This window comes from Rousettus aegyptiacus, unplaced genomic scaffold (genome assembly GCF_014176215.1).
Source record: "Rousettus aegyptiacus isolate mRouAeg1 unplaced genomic scaffold, mRouAeg1.p scaffold_m13_p_12, whole genome shotgun sequence".
Classification (NCBI taxonomy): Eukaryota; Metazoa; Chordata; class Mammalia; order Chiroptera; family Pteropodidae; genus Rousettus; species Rousettus aegyptiacus.
In genome coordinates, this window is record NW_023416287.1 from 31,530,031 (window position 1) to 31,551,156 (window position 21,126).

Genomic DNA, 21,126 nt, shown 5'->3' on the forward strand with positions numbered 1-21,126 from the left:
GAATTGTAGACTTATATTTTTATTATGATTTTTCATAGGCTGGTTTCTGCTATTTGGTCAACAATTGCTTTGGGCCCATAAATGCATTTCACTTTTAAATGTTGCTGGGAAGAATTTTGCTTGTATATTTACCTGGAGGACATTTTCTTAAAACTAATACTATCTGTTTTATTCTTAACTGTTCACAACATTCTTCTCTGTGTTTTTTTAAAGTTTCTATGAATATTTGTTTCTGAAGGAAGCCAACTAATTGTTTTCCAGAAGTATTTGATTAAGGTCTCTTCATTAACTTCATTTAATTTATCTGTTTATATGCTGCTTTGATAGCAGTTTGACCTTCTGATTTCTTCTTCAAGAAAGGGTGGTATCAAAGTAGAAGACAAACCCTTGGTTTAGAGGTATATTGACTCCTATTGTTCTATGATTGCATTTTTACTGGTTTCTGAGGACCCATTAAATCTAGGAGTTTTAGAATTCTAACGTCTTTTGGAAAGCCAGTTTCTTAGAAATGTTAACACAGGTTAAACTGAGATGCAGCTGCTGAATTTTTGGAGGAAAGAGAGGTGAGAATAACAGATAATCTATCAATAAACTGTGAATTTTTTTTCCAGTCACTGTAAAACAAACACATTGATTAAATTATTTTATGATATAATTCTTTCTAAAGGCTGTTTCAGATGAGAGTTTGTTATACTGAAAAGAGACTTTTTGCCTGGCCCAAATCCTCTGGGCTTATATCCATATTTAATCAGTTTTGTCTCCATTCAAACAAATATTAAACAGAAAAGGAAGATAAATGGAGTATTTTGGTTATAGGTATGTAAAAGGAAGTGTAGTGGCCTGGGAGTTAGGATTTCTAAAGTTCCCATTCCCTAGACTGCCATTTGTTAAATGACTTCTTATTATCTGCTCTGGGCTTTGGTTTCAGCATGGCAAATAAAAGTAGCAGGAATTTATTGAATGCTAATTATGTATTGTTGCTTTTTTTTTTTTTTAGATGTAAATTGAAACGTGGAAGGCAAGAGACTGTAAAAAATGTAATCTGTACTAGGGGTATTGACTTTGGAGGCAAACACTTAAGCCAGCCCCTATCCTACCCTGTCCAAAAATATATAAGCATTTTTTTTTTAACCTTCCTGTCCTTATCAACTGCCTGAAATTCTGCCAGTTGTAAGTGAACTTATAACAATATGTACCCCTTTTGAAATAGTATGTACCCTCTCTGGAAAGAGTACGAGTTACCTAAGTTACTTTAGACTGCTTTCCTCCTTTGTTACCTAAGGGAGATTAGCTACAATTACAGGGTGGCTGTCCTGGTAGAAGGGCGAGGAGGAAAGGCAGCTTGCTTCGCCACCAAGCTTTTAGGCTGTGAAAGTTAGGAAGGGGCAGATTCACACAGCAGGGAGCACTCAGCTCAGAGAGAAAGAACCTGAGTTGTCTAATGTTCAAGAGTAAGGGCTTCAGAGTCTAGCATACCTGGGTTCCATCTTGGCTTTCTACATGGCTATAGATAAATCACTAAATCTTTCTGAGTTTATTAGCTCAGTACCTGACTCATAGTAAGTACCCAGTAAATGGTAGCTGTCATTATTAAGATGAGAGCATCTGAACATCTGGAAAAAAGAGACATTGAGAAGTGGTAGAAGAGTGCACAAAGGGAGTTAGGAGAAAGCCAATGACAGCGTTTTTCAAACTTGTCAAAATTTCCCTTTGAAGTAGTTCTGTAGCCAGAAAATAAATGGGGGAGGAAGTGGGTAAATAGATTTCCTTGTTGGCTTTTTTTTTTCTGTTGTCTTCATGCATTTTGTAGCCTTATGTTCCCAGGGTTTAGAACTTAGTTCAGTTCTAGAAGACATTTTGGGTTGAAAGGTATTTATTGTTTTGCATTGTGTGGTGTGTGTGTGTGTGTGTGTGTGTGTGTGTGTGTGTGTGTATGTGTGTGTTTTGGGGGAGGCTAGCCTGTAAATCTAACACTGTATAGCAGATCCTCAAATAACATTCCTTAAAGTCATTTTATTATAACATTGCTGAGATGCCATAGGAACTTAACTCTTGTTTCTATCAATTAGCCTATGGTAAAATTGCTTTCATTATACATTGTTCTCTTAAATTGCAGAACCTGTTCATAATGTTAAGTGAGGACTTACTGTGCATGAGAAAATGTATTTTGGATTGTAAACTGGCTTGAAAATGAACTCCAACAGCATATTGCAGGTTTAAAACAATGGGATTATCTAAACTGCTCCTATCAAAGAACTTTGTGTTTTTCTGTTTTTTGTGAGAGGATATGAGATGTTCCCTGATGGACAGGAGAGATTGGATTTAGAATCAAATTTTGCAGGCTCCATCACTTACTTGTGTATCCAAATGAAAAAAAAAAAAAAAACAAATAAAACCAAAGCAAATCTTTTTTAGGATAAATAACTCCCAGCTAGAACTATAATACATAATTATTCCATGGAACAATTTAATCCAGGTCTTTCAACCTGTCTACTTAAGTTACCTCATTCATTCATTCATTCATTCATTGTCCACAAATTCATTGAATATCTCTGTAAAAGAAGCTACTAGGACTAGATGACCCTCAGACCACCTTCAACTATGATATTTGTGATTTAATCTTAGAATGCATTAAAGTTCTTTAAAGTCTTAGAATCATTCTTGATGATTCTTCTTCACCTCACCATTCTTCAGGAGAATAAAGTCTTCAAAGTTGTGTGAAAAACAAAAAGAAAGGTTTAGGCTTTTGGTATTCTAAATGCCGTGGGCTATTAGTTGAGAATGTTTTGGTTGCAAATGATTGAAAGTCCAAGCCTTACTTACTGTGTAATCAACAATTTGAATCTATTCATTTATGTAACTGAGAAGTTCAAATATAAGGTATGGTCAGGTAAAGCTTGATACAGTGGCTTAAAATATGTCAACAAGAATACAGTTTCTGTCTTTTAGTGTGCTACCTTTTTCAGTGTTGGCGACTTTCCCCGTAGGTAATAGTTTTTCCTATCACATTCCCATATTGCATTGTTCAAGGGAAGAGCAGTCACCTCCAGAGGCTCCTGCACAGAACCTTGTGGATCACTCTCATTTGTTTAAACCTTATCTCATGCTCATTCCAGAGTTTATTTCAGGAAGATAGGATAGTTTGATGAGTTTACCCCTACCGCAAGAGCTGTAGGTAGGTTCAACCCCACTCACACACATGTCTGAGAATGGAAGAAAGGGTATGACCCAAAGGAAAATTGGGCACTGTTAGTTTGAAAAGGAAGGAATAGATGCTGAAGATTAACTCATTTCTAGAAGATTTGGCATGCTGAAACTTAGGCATGTCTTATAAATTTATAAAATTGAACCTGTTTTTTATTTTCCTTTTTTTCTTTTTTTTTTTTTTTATCCTGAGTTTCTGTCTAAATTGCCAGAACATCATTAAAAATTTTTCTATTTGTAGACCCTCTCAAGTCTAGCCCAGTCTTTTTTTTTTTTTTTTTTTTTTCCTGTCAATAGGTAGTGATACATGTCAGGGCACATCAGTACTACATCTTAACATGAGCCTTTGGGAAGTTAATAAAATATCTAGAGAGTGCACATTCAGCTATCTATAATGCTGTGAAGTCAGGCCAGATGCTTAATGCACCAGTTAGAAACTGTACCACATCTTTCTGAACAATTCCAAAGGGTATTGGAAAAATAATTAGATTTCAGCAGGTCACAGATGCCTTAGAATACTAAAAGGTTTTAAAAATGCTGTATTAAACTGTTCTTCTGTTCTGATATTTGCCTTTTATTAGTCAACACTTAAAATGTACCCCAAACAATCACATATTCCTTTTAAGTATATTTCCAAAACATACTGCACTGGAGTGAGATCTGTCATTACAGGGCTTGAAACAGAAATCAAAGCAAAATCAAAGTGGTTTTTTTCCCTGCCTGCCTGCTTGTCTGCCCACCTTCTTGTACACTCATCTTTTCCCAGCACCCAAGTTCGACTCATACTTCAGGGATTGGGAGAAAGGTGATTTCAAAGAAACTGAGAAAAAAAGCACCCTTTACATTCCCGGGGGCGGGGGAAGGGAGAGGAATTGTGGTTCAGAACAGGGTAGTACCTAGCCAAAAGTGATAGGGCGAGGCAGCTGGCTAGTGCAAAGCTGAAAGCCTCTGAATCTTTACTTTCTTCCATATTCAGGGCTTTCATGTGCGGCCATACAGACATGTACTATACAACTCCTGCTGATGTAGGATGTATCCTTGACTTCTTCCTACTCTTCAATCCCTGTCATCTATCTCTCTTTGTTTTAAAATATGAGAGAAAAGAGGGAGAGGGGAGAAGGAAACTTTTAAAATGGACACTGGAAAAAGTAAGGACTTGGAGCTAGCAGAGTGAATACAATCTCCCTCTGATATTTTGTGCATGGCCCCAGGAAAAGAACTTCAATTCTCTGAGCCTCAGTTCTCTCATTTGTGAAGATGGAGATACGGACTCACCTCATTGTGCTATTATGAACTTCAATAAAGTGGTGCATGTAAGAATTCATTACTAAATTTGAGAAAGCACTTAGCAAAACAGAGCTAAAACCTGTGGATAGTTGCTGTTTATCTTCCTTGTGCTGAGTGGGGCTAGGAGCAGTTCAAAAGGCACAATCCAATAATGTTAAATTAAGCTGTGTGTTTTTGCAGTTTATCTTTGGGAATGAAACAATTTGAGAAATGGTTCTGCTCATTGTCCTGGATGCTCGGAGCTTGAGATAACAATATCTAAGTCTGGTTCTGAGACTTAATTACAAATCAAAGGATGAATTCCTTATCTTTGGAGATGATTAGTATAAAACATAGCTTTGGAGGAAGCTATGGCTAACAGGTAATAAGTACAGATCAATATATGTCTGATTATTGAGATGTGTATTTACTAGATATCATACAAGTGGATTGCCCGAAAACTCTGTGATTCTATCTATATAGCTAGTTATTGCTCTTAATCATGGCCAAAGCTGTAATCACTTGCAAATCATCTCATCGTTTCACTATTTCCGAAGTATTAGTGTTAATTTTAGGTACACAAATAAACTTTCTAAGAGGAAAATTTCCTGAAGTTGCTGTCACATTTTTCTTATTTCCGGAAACCAGCTCTATAGTTCTCCTTGTGTTAAGATGGTCTTTCAGGGGCCGCTGTTTCCTGGCGTCCAGATTACGTAGGTGTATAAACGTGTTTAGTGTTGAAAGAAACATGTTTAACGTAGAATCAAAGACTGTTTTAGATCGTATCTGTTTATAAAAGACTATGGAAATTGTCTCTCATTGGCATTGTCGAGGAGAAGCAGATTTACTGCAATTAGTATTTTTTTCCCTTGGGAACTGGTTTGAATTGATTATTTGGAAGATTTTTTAAAGAGATAAACTATTATCAATTGATTAGATTTGGACTAAGTGAATATTTTATAGTACCATCTATTCCAAATAAAAATAAGTTAAAACTGAAGTCACATTTACCATTGGGAAATTGTCTATAAAATATAAATCTAATTTTATGAGTATGATTTATAACAAATAGGTCATACATTGATTAAACTGTGTGTATAGTCTCCTCTGCTTCACTTCCTTCCTACTCTGTTTAACCTTAAATTTGGAGAATTTAAAAGCATTTTATAATTCTTCCATTAGTTAAGTTTTCATTCCTTTTGTTTGACATTAAAATGTTTTGGAGCTATAAAGTTACAAATATTTTACTAGGTTTTATATGAGTGTTTAAAAATTAAGATCTAGACCCGACAAGTTTTATTGAAAGTGCACCAATATTGCCAAAATTTATACTTTAATGGACTTTTATTCTTAATAAGTTTTTTTTTTTTTTAAATGAGGGTAGAATTGAAAAGTAATTTAAAAAATATTACTTTGTAAAGTTAATAATTTTTGTTTGGGAGAAAGCTAAGAAGCTTTTTGGTAGTCGTTTAATTCTCATGTTTACATAGAAACAATGTGAAACTATTCCAGCTGCTTCCCATGCAGGCCCTCTTTGTTTTCTTCAGTGGCCCAAGGAACAGATTTGTCACTCTGAAGTGCCCACGTGTAATTCTGTCCTCCCTTTCTTCCCTCCGGCAAATCAGAAAAGCTTACCAGATCCTATCTTACTGACAAAGAGCAACGCTTGTTGGCTGACTAAAGAAGAGGAAAGGATAGAGGTTCGATGTTAAAAATCCTAGTTTAATATTGGTTTTTAAATACCTAAACTCTTTTGAAAGTAGGATTTACATCTTTTTAAAACATTTACTTTAATTTTACTTTAGCATTTCAAGTGCAGTAAGAGTTAACAGTTTCTCCCATATTTTATACACTGTAATTAAGTAGAGTTATCAATATTATCATTATTATTATTGTTATTGTTGGTATTATTTGTTCCTTGCAAGCAAAATTTTCTAGCTTATATTTAGAAGAAATTAGAGAAGATTATGTTGTATTTTAAGTGTTTCCAGTTTGCTTTTCTGATAGAATATAGAAATAGCTTTCTGATAGAAAATAGAAGTAGTTTTCTTATAGGAAGTAGGAATATTGTAAATGTAGAAATAAATGATCATAAGTGTTAAGTAATCATAAGAAACTTTTATGTGATATTTATATCCTGCATTCTTGACAAACAAAAAAAATGTAGGAACTTTTAAATCATATTTATGTCTTGTTTTCTTGACTAAACAAAACAATATTACCATCTTCATTCTAATAGAGTTGATATCTAGTAATTGCAAAGCAGGTACTGGTCCAAGAACTTATTCTGGGAGCTGTGAAGATGGTATTAGGTGATCTCTGTAGTTTTATTTAGATTCAAATGGGTTACATTTTTTTTAATGCATTTTATCCAACTCATTAGCATCCTCTTTTTTTTCAGAGTTTGACTTTCAAATAAGTCTCTGAATTAGGTGGTTAGGAGGAATGGGTGGTGAGGTTGCCTAAGTAAGCTTTTGGTTTGAGAGTGTTCAGTAGACATTCAGAACAAAAAGAGGTGAAAAAAGAGAAGGTAGAACAGGCAGTCTAAGAAGGCCTTTGAATTTGTTGTCTAAGTTGCCTTGACTTCTACAAATGTTTATTGGATGGCAAGGTATGCTATAAATAAGTCTGGTCATTTTGATTCATTCTCTTTTTTCCAAAGACTTGTGACCCAACCTTCTAAAATTCCTATGTCTACTTACACCTAGATTATGGGTAATTTAGATTTAGCAATTCCAAAGAAAAGACAAACAAATCTGTTCTTAGTCCATGGGAAGAAGGTCAGGAGCAATTTAACCAATGCACTGTGGGCTACAAAACTGTAATTGAAATGAGACTGATAGCAGATAAAGAGGGAAATATTTTTAAGAGCTATTAGAGAATCAAAGCTAATGAGATAAGAAACAGCATGTTAATTTTTGAAAAGAGGGAAGGTAGAATTCGAACTCTTTGCCAGTAACTATGATGATAAATGCAAACAAGGAAGAAGAGGAAATGTATGTTCCCCTCACCCATCCTTACTAATTTTAGGGAAGGATGGAGGAATTTGCTGAATTATAGAGGCCAATAAGGAAGGGTACAGAAGTTCATAGATTTGAGCAAAATAGTATCCATGTAATGAGACTAATATGACAATAATGGTGATTATATAAGAGTGGCAGAAAGCTAAGCATAGACTAAAATAGTAAAATTTGATTGCAGAGGAAGGGATAGGATATTTAAATATGAAGATATGTTACTAATATGACATGACTGCTCATTTCATTCGTAGTCTCTTCTGGAAATAAGAGTTGAGGTTTTCCAAGAAGCTGCCAGGTATGTTACCAGGAGAGTCCATCGGATTCCCAAATCATTATCTATTCTGCATCCAGGAATGCAATTCCTTGACTACGGAAGGATCTTCTCCATATGGGAAGGAAACTGTCTGCTTTAGGAAAGTGAAAACTGACACTTGCCAAGAGAGCTAGCTAGTATGGACAACTATTAAAAAGGGATATATGCATGAGGCCACATGTCACAGTTAAATCACCCACATGTCCATAAGGTATATGGGACGGCTTTCAGAGGCTTCTGATTTGTATCCAGATTAACATCTAGTCTAACACTGTAATGTCAATGGAGGCGATGGGGTCATCTAAAGTATGAAACCAAAACAAATACATAAGTCTTAGAGCAATGGAATAAAAATACTTGGTGTTAAGGGTTTATTGTAATTTGTAGCAGAAAGTACATGAGAAAATATTTTTTAAAAGTTATACTAGTTTAGAATGTGTCACCTACCACATAATATGCTAAAATCCTAACATGCATTTCTATTTACACTCTGCTCTTCTGAACCTCATTTCTTCCTTTTACTTATTTGTCTTTTATGAACTGCATCCTTCATTTGTAAACAAATTTCTTCACTATCAGGTAAGGAAAACCTTCAACTATCCTTAGTCTCAAGGATTGATTTTAGTGCAATATGCCCAAATTGTATTTTTTCTCTCAATATCTCCAATATGGGGTGCTTCCAGACTTATTGAAAAATAAGTAACTTGTTTAAAAGAGAAGACAAAGACTCAGAAGACTACGTTATTAGGAACCATTTATAAATCTTTTAATGATAAGAAATTAATTGACCATTACTGTCTATTTCCATCAGACTTGTTGCAATCAACTGTTGCATTTTACTCTATAGTTTAGCAATAGCCGTTATATAACTTTCATTGTTTGTTGTAGAAAGATAGAAAATAATGATCATAATAAGAGGAAAATAAAAATGTGAATTTCCAGTATCCAGTGTCAATGCTGGATGGTATATAGCCTTTCAGTTTTATATTTTACTTGCTTTCTAACTTTTTTCACTTAAAAAAATTGTGAACTCGCATTATCAAATATAAGTGGATATCTTGTTATCAACTATACCTAGATATCATCAGTTATAATGGGAGCATAGTATATGATTGTTTGCTCAAATAGATATCAATATAACTGGCCTGTCTCGCTGGGCATTTGTGTGCCTTTCAATTTTTCAAGATTACAAGCAAAATTATGATGAAAATGCTTCTAACCACATCTTTGTATGCAGTCACGTTCATAAAGGTAACATCTTTGATGTAAAATTTATGGTTTATAGAACTGATATTTTTTTAAAGAATTTGCTGTAATTACAAGACTGCCTTCCAGAAAGAGTGTGTTCTCCCAATCCCTGCCCTGTCAACAAAAATGGATAGTGTTAATCTTCAGTTTAATGGGAGATAAATTAGATCTTGATATTGTTTCATTTTGTATACATAGAAGGTGCAGTTTCTTTCTTTTGAGGCAAGAAGGCATTATCTTTTCCTTCTTTCCCTCCTTCCTTTTTTTGTTTTTGTTTTTGTTTTTTTTTCCTTTTCAGTAAACTTTCATTGTTGACATCCAGTTATTTATTTGTTTGTTTGTTTGTTTGTTTATTGAGATGTTAAACACAGGGAAGTACAGAGACTAACACAAGAATAGAGTATGCACCACCTAAAATTAACAAAAATTAACACTTAATTTTATTTATTATTGCTTTAGAGTCTTAATTTAAAATGAAATACAAGAATATAATAAAATCGAAATAGCTTTAGTTTCCTTACTTATCCACTTATCTTTTTCCTTGCCCAGAGGCATCCATTGTCATGCTTTGGTGTATGTTTTCTGTCTATATTTTTGTATTTGTTTAATTAAAATTAGAGTCAGCCATGAGCCATCAAAACCTTAAAGTAAGAGTGGCTTAAACAATATAGAAGTTGATTTCTCACTTGTGGAAAAGTCCACATAGGTAGTCCAGGGTTGGCATAGCCTTCATAGCGACCTGGGCTTCTTCTAGCCTGGTGCTTTATAGTGAGTGGCTTTGATCTCATAATTCAAGATAGCAGTATCCTCACTCCAGGAAAGACAGGGAAAGGGATTACAAATACATTAGTATTGATAATTACCTATCTGTTATAATTAAAAATAATTATTACTTATTTTAACAATAATTAAATTACTCATTAAATAACTACAAAATTGCATTCAGTTGTGCCCCTCCCCCATACAAAAAGACTACAAAGAATATTTTTTCATATGTCTCCTACTCCACATGGGTCAGCTCCTCTGGCTTATATGCCTAGAAATGGAGTTTCTGGGTCTTAAAGGACAACTATAGGTATAGTTAACTACACTAGATATTGCAGAATTCTTCTGTTTATTAGGGTGCTTTCAGCTGCAAATAATAGACAATGGAGTGGAAAGTGGCTTAAATAAAGAAATGTATTACCTTATATAACAAGAAGTCTAGAGTAGGGCTGCTCTAGGTCTGGTTGATTCACTGATTCAATGGCTTGTTCTCCTCATGGTTACAATGAATCATGTGCAGAGAAGACAATAACCAGAGTTTCCTAGACACTTCCCCTACCTTGCTATCTTTCGTATCTTATTGGCTAACATGGAATCACATGTCACTGGCCTAAATTGGTTACTTACGAGTTTGGACAAGACGGTGACAGGGCCAGTTTCCCTTGAAGAGTGGTATCAGGAGAAAGGAGATACCTGAACAACATGTGCTGTTAGGAAGGAAGAAGAGGGAAAGTGGATGGCAAATAAGCAATAGACAGTGTCTGGTACTTTTGCATCAGTAGTAAGTGATACGTTAATTTTCAGGGCTTTTGTTTGTTTTTGCCAGTCTAATGGGCATGAAATAGTACTCTTGTATTCCTTGGCATTTTTCTGGTTCTAGTGGATTGCACACTTTTTCAGACATTTTATAGGCCCTTTGGCTTTTCTCGTCTGTGAAATGCCTTATTTATGTTCTTTGTCTTGTATTCTCTTGAGTTATTTGTATTTTTCTTATTGATTTTTAGCAGTTTTAAAATATATTATGAATAATAATTATCTGTGAAATTGTGTTGGAAATGACTTCTGTCAACGTAGGATTTGTCTTTTTACTTTTGTCTTAGTAAAAAAATGTTTCCATAAATTGAGGGGTTGTACTTATTGTGTCACTTAAGAAGAATCATTTTCTCCACCATGGTCACACAGATATTCTAAAGTACTCTTTTTCTTGTTGAATTTTAAGTGGATATCAACCTTTCGTATCCTCTACACTAGTGGTTTTTAATGAAATGTGAGACTCTTCCGTAGGTTCTATAAGATTAAAACCATTTTTATGATGATATTAAGATCTTATTTGTCTTTTTCACTCTTATTCTTTCATACATGTAAAGTAGAGGCTTACAGAGGCTACATGATCTGTGATATCACAGGAAATTGAAATGCCAAAGCAGAAATAGGAACCCAGTTCTCTTCTCTTATGTCAGACATTAAAGTGATTTACAGAAATGTACAATGATGCTGTTCTTTTGAATAAATTTTTTGAATATTTTTTTTCTACAAAATATGCTTTTTCTATAAAGGTACACTGGGTTAACTGATATTTTTAAATGAATTTATAAGTAAACATTTTCTGTTTTAATTTCCAACATATTAAACATTGAGAAATATAAGCCACATAAATAAAATCTTTTGGGAGAACTCAATAATTTTTAAGACTGTAAAGGAGTCCTGAAACCCCCCCAAATTGTGAACTGTTGTTGTATGTAAACAGAAATTTTTGATTCATAAATTTCCTAACTTTGTAATCATGTGTCAAAACTTACAACATTTATTTAATTATCCTTGGGGGAATATATGATTTGGAAGATGGTTCTGTTCACATATACTTCTATGTACTAGTTAAAGATAATTAACTTGAATTATCTATAATTTTTATTACACATCTACTACAGTCATTTATTAGCCCAATGGATACTGTAAAATAACAGAAAGAGTGTAAGTTTTGGTGTCAGACAGTCCTGGATTTGTATCCTCAGCATGGACATTGTAGCTTAAGCTAGTAACTTGATATGTCTGAACCTTAGCTTGCCGAACTGTGAGTCATAACAGAAAATACTAAATTTTTTGTCTTTTCATACAGATTAAATGAATATATAGAGCCTAAATAGATGCCAAGAATAAAGTTGGTGTTTCTTCAACAAAAGGTAGCCATTATCATTTTAGTATATTGTTTTAGTATTACATTAACTGCTACATTCTCTCACATAAGATCTTTTTGAATCCCATATACATATAATCAATAAAATAAAAATTAAAATGGATATCACTTATAACCTATCAAATTATAAAATAATGTTTTAAATGATAACTAATGTGGGAAGAGTAAGATGTGACACTGTGACCAGGAGTGTAATGTAGTACCTTTCTGGAAAGGTACTTAACAAACCATCTATTTTTAACTCGGTAATTTCTGCTCTAGGAAGCTATCCTAGGAAATTGTAAGAAAGATGTTCATTGCAGAATTATTTATAAGATAAAAGAAAATAGGAGCAACCAGATGTCCATCTATAAAATATAAATTATTCTGTATCAATGGAGATAATCCTTTTGTAACCATTTAAAATATGTTCAGAGGATTTTACGAATGACACAGTAGTAAGCTGGTTTATATGAATGTGAGAAAATTATTGCCTATGATAAAACTTTATTGCCTATGATTTTAGTGATAATAAAAATAAAAGAAATTGGAAAAATAGAAAAGAAGAAATTATATCAAACTTTTAGCAGTGGTTATCTCTAAGTACTGTTTGAATCTCTTTAAATTTATACTTATTTGAGCTTTCCAATTTTTTTTACAGTAAATGTGTTGTTTTCAGTATTAATATTTTATTTAAAAAAAATCATTGGTAATAGCTTGGCGATATTTTATTCCAGCCTGAGGATCACTGAGGTTCGAGAGGAACCTTTTATGACAATACGCTCTCTGATCAAGCTGGAAAGGGGGTCGTCCATCAGGTTGTGTGTCTTTCTCATTAGAAGAAGAGAAATGAGGCTGAGCATGGTCTGGGGCCACAGGTCCTGATTCAGCTGCACTTGAAGAACAATTATTGATCTTAAGTGAAATTTTCTCCTAGGGGTCAGGGTTCTGGTTAAGGACATTGGCTTTGGAGCAGGACCTCCTGGTTCATAGCCCAGTTCTGCCACTTGCTAGCTCAGTTAATTAATTTGTGGATTAATTACTTAACCTCTATGTGAGCTTCAATATCTCAGTATATAAATTGGGAGCAGTAATACTCTGTATGCCATGGGGCTATTGTGAGAATTAACTGAGATATTGTATTTAAAACCCTTTTACAATGTTGTCTCATAATAAATCCTTACTATTTCAGATATAGCAGCTCTTACTATTCATTTAGGTAGTTACCTATTATCTCATAACAAACCATCTCAAAACTTAGTGCCCTAAAATAAAAATAATAATTTATTTTGTTTATGAATCTCAATAGTTATAGATCATCACTGTCCACATGACATCAGCTGGGATGACTCATCTTGGGGTGGGAAATGGAGATCTACTTTTATACAATTAGTGCTGACTTCTACTAAGACCACAGCCAAGGCTGTGTCCTGTTCTTCTCCAAGTGGGACTCTTCATGGGCTGTTCAGACTTCCTCCTGGCATGATGGCTGGGCCCTAAGAGTGAGTCTCTGAAGAGAAACGTGCAGAAGTGCATCATGTTTTTATAACTTCTTCTCAGTAGTCAGTATTATATCTATTAGTTAGAAATTTATCCAATTTTAAAAGGAAAGAACATAGACACCCACCTCTTCATGGAAGGAGTGTCAGAGTCACATTATAAGAAGAGTGTGAGAACTGGGAGATATTGCTGCAGTCATCTTTGAGAAATATAATTTGCCACAAGAGCAGTCTACTGACCTATTAGGTAACAATATTCTTGACATTCTTAACCACTACCAGCAGCAATCTCAACTCTATGTGTATCAACCATCTCAGTAATTTTTATAAAATGCATATTATGGGTGACTTTTTATTTCTTTTTAATATTTTTCTGTATTTTATGTCTGTTTTTTTTTTCCAATACTGAGCTCTTATTACTATAACAAAAATTTTAAATGAAAGTATTAACATTTTTTACAATGTATCTAGGTATTCTGTATTCTATGAATATAACATTTCTGTATACAATTTCTTAAGTCAAAGTTGAAAAATTCATTAAACTCCTTTCTCAATTTGGTCATATTTCTAGTGGCTGTCACCTGTAGAATGAAAGAAAAAAAGATGTGATTCTATTCACAATATTTCTAGATTAAATGTAGGATTCCTCAGGGCAAACCTCAGTCACCAACTATAGCCCATAAAACCTTGAAGTTTGGTTTTCATTGCCTTATCCTTAGATAGTTGCAAACAAGTGAAGAGCTGATGCTGACTTTTGCTGCTGATGAACTTGGACAGAGAGCAATTTCTGTTCATCTGTCAGGTAAAGCAGGCATACAATAAATATGTGAGTACATTTGATAAGATTCATGTGAATTAACTTGCAAATAAGGCAGTGCTCTTGAGATTTTGGGAAATGGCCAAAGAGGCTGTTTTGTCCCCCCCCAAAAACTTTGGATCTGCCCTTGATCTTACACAAAGCTGTCTCTTTGACTTAAATGTGTCTCATTCTAAAAGATGCCAGGAGTAGTTCTTTGAAACATTCAACTCATCTTTGCAAATGTAATACATTTCTTCCCTTCAAATGGGAAAATTGTTCACTTAAAAGGCAAACATCATTTTAGTTTTGAGGTGAAAGCAGAGTGAAATATGGAAATAAAAGTCAGTTTCAGAGAGGAACAATATAACAATTTAGTTTACTTTTAAGTGTCAGGTGTTGTTACATATATAGGAAATAGTAAAGTACTCAGGAGTAAACAGTGGACCTGATGTTACTGTGGGGACTTAAAAGGAGTTTATGAAACTTATTAAGTAGTTTAATTTACTCCTGGGGACAGTTTACAACTTAGATTTTTAGCTCAATGTTATTTTCATTTATTGAGCACATAGTAGGTTCCTATCCTAAGTGCTTTACTTACTGATATTAATTTGTTTCATTCTCTCAACACCTCTATGACTAGTTAATACCATTATCCTCCCTTTACAGCCTAGAACAAAGGTAAAAACGCCCAAGGTCACACAGTATTACATTCAGGCTTTATTGCCAGGCTGACTGGCTCTAGAATCCAAGTTTTCACCCACTGTTCCTTATTGCCTTGCAGATGAGTTTTTAAAAAAAGTTTTAGTGCATAGAAATTTTGTTTTAGATGATTTTAACTTGCAATACTGCTTGGAAATTTTGGTATTTCATCAAGAGAATATAAGTAGGTATCTGCAGGAGATTCTTTTGGAGTTCACAGACAACCATCAAAGACAAAGCAGATCTCAGAAAGGGAGGTTAGGCAGTAAATTCTTAAATTTTAGGCTCATTGCTCAACATTCTTTATATCTGGAAGTCAAATCTAATGTGTTTGGAATATGATATTTATAACAAGAACTTAGGTGAGTCACCTCTTTTGGGGATATCAACAGCTGCAAATGAATTATTATGGTTACCAAATTCAGTTGCAAGCTATCAAGTTCTCATTTACTGTTATTCCTATAATCAGATATCATTTCTTTTAGAAAAGCTTTTCAGAAATACCTGCTTTTAGAAAATCACATTCTGTAGTTTGTCCCTAACATTTGATATAAGAATGTCAAGTGTTTAGCATGATGCTTGGCTTATGGTCACACTCAATAGATGTTAGTAATAATTATTTAATATCTATCAGATATCTCTGATTTGGGGAAGCAATGACAAGAAAATGTCTTCCTGGACAGGATTGAAGCTACTGAACTGAGATCTGAAAGATGGGGCTTCCTAGCCTCCTTAGGTGGCAGGGGCTATAGTGATACTGAAGAGGTTTGGAATATCTAATTCATATTTTCAGTTTTCAGTGACAATAACCTCTCTCATGATACTATCTATTTATGTATTCATGTGTCATGGTAAATCTGTTCATGGGGCCCTCTGAGGACTGTTACTTATTCTGAGATCATGGCCAGGTTTGATAAGATGGAGTGTTATGAGTACTGCCACAAGGAGAGAGGAGTATTGCCATCTCTAAACTATCCTGTAAAGTTTTTGAGATACTTTCAGTTCTACTTAATCATAGCCTCACTGCAGCCTCTACATTTGTCAGGATTTACAGTGTTCCTGTGATATGAAGAAACTGAGACCATGATCCTTTTTTTTCTATATTTTTTTTATTGGAGCATGCTGTCATGGTTTACAACATGCCTTTTCAGGTCCCAGCCTCTGTCCTGAAATCTAGCATGGATCTGGACACATAATAGATGATCTATATGTTTTTGTGGAATTAAATTTTAGTGAATTAAAATTTTACTCCTAGCTGAATGGTTGATGCTTAAAGGATAAAACTTCAAAACTCAAAACTGGAACTGCTAGCACTTCTCTCATTCTTACTAAATCCTAGACATTTCAGTTTCTGTAAAGCATATCACTCCAGTAGGTAGAAAGAATTTATGTAGTAATTTAACCATTTTTGTCAGAATGGTCAGCAGACCTGAAAAGTTTCTAGAAACCACGAGGACTTTTGAGCAGAAGGAATAAGAGAGAAAACAACTCAGGGGAGAGGAATGCATGTCTCTTTCCATTACATCTTTTTGACATTTAGGTTTATGTTTTGTCCACAGTTCACCTTAACCTTTTCTTTTCTTTGTGCATACCCAGCACAAGTTTATTTTTAAGATTTCATTTATTGACATCTCTGGTTTATTTGCACATTTGCTGTTTAATAAAGGTCATATTTATAACTTTGGTACTGATGATTTGTCCAGTAGGCCCAGGATTCAGCTTTTGTAATATCCATTAGATTTATTTTCACAAGACAAAAAAATCCTAAGATTTTATTCTGGACTATCTGGGTTTTCACAGATCTGAGTCATGACATTTGGTCTGTAGAAATATATAACATAGAAATAATAATAACTTACTTCATGCTGGTCACTGTCATAAAATTTATCTTTTTAAAACGAACAATTTAGTGGCAGTTAGTACGTTCACAGTGTTGTGCAGCAGCCAGCTCTCTCTAGTTCCAAACATTTCATCACCTCAAGAGGAAACCCATACCCATTAAACGGTTATAACATTTTCTCCCACCTCCTCCAGCTTCTGGCAACTACCAACAGGCTTTCTGTTTCTATGGATTTGCTAATCTGGATATTTCACATAAATGGGATCATACCTTTAGTGTTTAGCTTCTTTCAGTTAGCATAATGTTTTCAAGGTTCATCCACATGGTTAACATGTATCAGTACTTTGTTATTTTTTTATGGCTAAATAATATTACATTGTATGTATATGCCAAAATTTGTTCATTCATCTGTTGATGGATATTTGGGTAGTTTCTACAGTTTTGCTATTATGAATAATGCTTCTGTAAACAGTAATGTACATAATTCTGTGTGCACATAGGTTTTCATTTCTTTTGGGTATATACCTAGCAGTGGAATTGTTGTGTCATAGTAATTCCATGTTTGGCTGTTTGAGGACACACAGTGGTTATACCATTTTACATTCCCACCAGTAATATGTGAGAGTTCCAATTTCTCCACACCATTGTTAATGCTTGTTATTTTACATTTTTCATTAGATTCATCCTACTGTGTGTGTGAAGTAGTATCTTGTAGTGGTTTTGATTTGCATTTTTCTAATGACTGCTCATGTTGAACATCTTTTCATGTGCTTGCTTGCCCTTTGTGTATCTTTGGAGAAATGTCTACTCAAGTCCTCTGCCCATATTTGATTGGATTGTTTGTTTTTTCATTGTTGAGGTATAAGAGCTCTTCATATATTCTGGATATTATACCTTTAAAAGGTATAATTCTGTGAGTTGTTTTTTCACCTCTTGATAGTACCCTTTGATGTACAAAGGTTTTTAATTAGTTTATCTATTATTGTTGCTTGTACTTTTAGTGCCATAGCTAATAATCTATTGGCAAATCCAAGGTCCTGAGGATATATTCTTACAATTTCTTCAAAGAATTTTATGGTTTTGGCTCTTCTACTTACATTATTTATTCATTTGGAATTAAAGTTTATATAATAGGTGAGGTAGAGTCTGACTTCATTCTTTTGCTTATTGATTTCCAGTTGTCCCAGTACCAATTGTTAAAGATACTGTTCTTTCCACGTTGAATGATCTAGGTACTCTTGTTGAAATTCAATTGGCCATAAATGTTTGTGTTTAATTCTGGACTTTTAGTTCTACTCCATTGATTTATGTGTCAATCGTATGCCAGTAACACACTGTTTGAATTACTATGGTTTGAAATTGGGAATTGTGAGTCCTGCAATTTTGTTTTTCTTTTTCAATATTGTTTTGACTATTTGAAGCACCTTGTAATTTCATGTGAATGTGAGAGTTTACTTTTCCAATTATGAAAAAAAAGACATTGGAATTTTGAGAATCGTATTCAATTTGGGGATCATTTTTGGTAATATTGCCATCTCATAATAAGACTTTCAATCCATAAATACAGGATATCTTTCTATTATTTAGTATTCTTTAATTTTTTACAATAATACTTTATTGTAAATGTTGTAAATGAATTTGATTTCTCATATCTTCTTTGGATTGTTTACTACTGGTGTGTATAAACACAAGTGATTTTTATATTGATCTCATTTGTCAAATTCAGCTAACTCTAATAAATTTTTTTGTTTATTCTTTGGGATTTTCTATATATGTAAGATTATGAAATCAGCAAATAGAGAAAGTTTTACTGCTTCTTTTGCAATATTTATTTATTTTTTACACCTCAATTTGCTCTAGTTAGAACTTCTAGTACAGTGTTGAAAGCAGTGGTCATGTCTGCTACAGATTTTGAAAAATTGCCTTTTATCCTTTTGTAAAAGTTAATTTTTCTCCCTAGTTTTCTGATCTTTTTTGTTTTAATCAAGAAAAAGTATTTGATTTTGTCAAATCCTTTCTCTGCATCAATTGATATGATTATGTGGGTTTTTTTTCCCCTTACTACAATTATGTGGTAAAGTGCATTGATTGATTTCCATATGTTGAACTGCCATGCATTCCTCAGATTATCCCACTTTGTAATGGTGTATAATCCACTTAATATATTGTTGGTCTTGTTTGCTAGTATTTTGTTGAGAACTTTTTTGCATCCACAGTCATAAGTGATATTAGTTTGTAGTTTTCATTTTGTGTTATGTTCTTGTCTGGCTTTGGTTCAGAGTAATCCTAGTCTTAGAGAATGAGTTAGGAAGTTTTCATTCCTCTTTTATTTGTTGAAGGAAGTTGAGAAGGATTGATGTTAATCGTTCTTTACATGTTTGGGAGAATTCACCCTGGATGCCACATAATCCTGGGCTATTTTTTTTTTTTTTTATGGTGAAAGGATTTTTATTGCTGATTCAATCTCTTGCTATAGGTATGCTGATATTTTCTATTTATTCTTTAGTCAGTTTTGATAGTTTGTGTGTTTCTGTAAATTTGTCCATTTGTTTATTTCATCTAGGTTATCCAGTTTGTTGGTGTGCAGTTGTTTATAGAATTCTCTTATAACCATTTCTATTTCTCTAAAGTGGATAGTAATGTCCCCACTTTTATTTCTGATTTCATTTATTAGTCTTTTTTTTCTTACTAAAGGTTTGTCAATCTGATTGATGTTTTTAAAGAACTAAATATCAGTTTCATTGACTCTATATATTGTTTTTCTTTTCTCTGTTTCACTTATCTATTTAGTCATCTTTTTATTTCCTTTATTCTGCTAACTCTGGGTTTAGTTTGCTATTGTTTTTCTAGTTCCTTAGGATATAAAGTTCAATTATTGATTTGAAATTTCTCTTCTTTTTCAATACATTGATTTTCAAGTAAAAATTTTTCTCTGATCACTGCTTTCACTGCATCCAAAATATTTTCATTTATTGTATTTTCATTTTCATTTTTCTCAAGATATTTTCTAACTTCCCCTTGTGGTTTCTTTTTTATCCTATTGGTTAGTTAAAATTATCTTGTTTAATACTCATGCATTTGTGAATTTTCCAGCTTTCCTTCTGTTACTGATTTTTAGCTTTATTTTATTGTGGTTAGAGATACTTTGTATGTTTTACTCTTTATAAATTATTGAAATTTGTTTTGGGCCTAACATGGTATATTTTGGAGATGTTCCATATGCACTTGAGAAGAATATTTATTCTGGTAGAACGCTTAATATATGTCTGTTAGGTCTAGTTTGATTATAATGTTGTTTAAGCCCTCTTAAGTCTTTACTGGCCTTATATGTAGGTGTTCCTTTTATTGTTGAAAGTGGGGCACTGAAATCTTCAACTATTATTATAGAACTGTTTACTTTTTCCTTCAATTATGTCAATGTTTGCTCCATGTTATTTGGGTCTCTGTTGTTAGGTGCATATATGTTTATAATTTTTATATATTCTTGATATATCGATCCTTTTATCTATGTATCTAGCTATACATCCACCATCTATTTATTGTTCTTTGTTGCTTGTAACCATTTTTGACTTAAATTCTATTTTGTTTGATATTAATATAACCACCTTAGCTGTCTTTTGGATGCTACTTGTATGGAATATATTTTTTTCCAAAAGCTTTCCCTTTTAACATATGTGTGTCTTTGAATCTAAAGTGAGCCTGTCGTTATAGCATATAGTTGTATAATGGTTTTTTTAAAAAATCTATTCTGCCAATCTCTGACCATGAATTCATTCATTCATTCATTCATTCATTCATTTTCTTATTTATGTGTTTATTTTTGATTCTGCCAATCTCTAACTTTTGACTGGTGAGTTAATTTACTTACATTTATAATAATTGCTAATAGGGAAGGACTTCCTTCTGCCATTTTGCTATTCATTTTCTATTTTTAATTGATTTTTTGTTCCTGTTTTCTCCATTACTGCTTTCTTTCTTACTCAATTACATTTTTTATAGTGTTCTCTTTTGATTCTTTTTTCATTTCCTTTTGGATATACTTTTTCATAGTTTTTTAATTGAAAACTAGACATTTTTAGTATTATAATCTGGTACCTCTGGAAACTAGATTCTTTCCCCTCCCATGGGTTTATTTTTTATTGCTGACTATAAGATGTAACTATTTATTTAGCAACTTTTTTTATCTCATTTTATAAAGTCTGAATTAAATGTTACATGTAGTCTCTGAGGTCTCCATTCCTTTAGCTTGTGTTTAGTTAATGTCTTGACAGAGATTAACTTGAATACTAGGTAACAACAA

The 21,126-nt window shown here is 33.3% G+C and overlaps 1 protein-coding gene across 3 annotated transcripts in view; it reads left to right on the forward strand.

Annotated features, from left to right (window-relative positions):
- MACROD2 (mono-ADP ribosylhydrolase 2) overlaps positions 1-21,126 on the forward strand; it is a 1,752,897-nt gene that overhangs the window by 260,424 nt on the left and 1,471,347 nt on the right. The gene's annotated exons all lie outside the window — the stretch shown is intronic.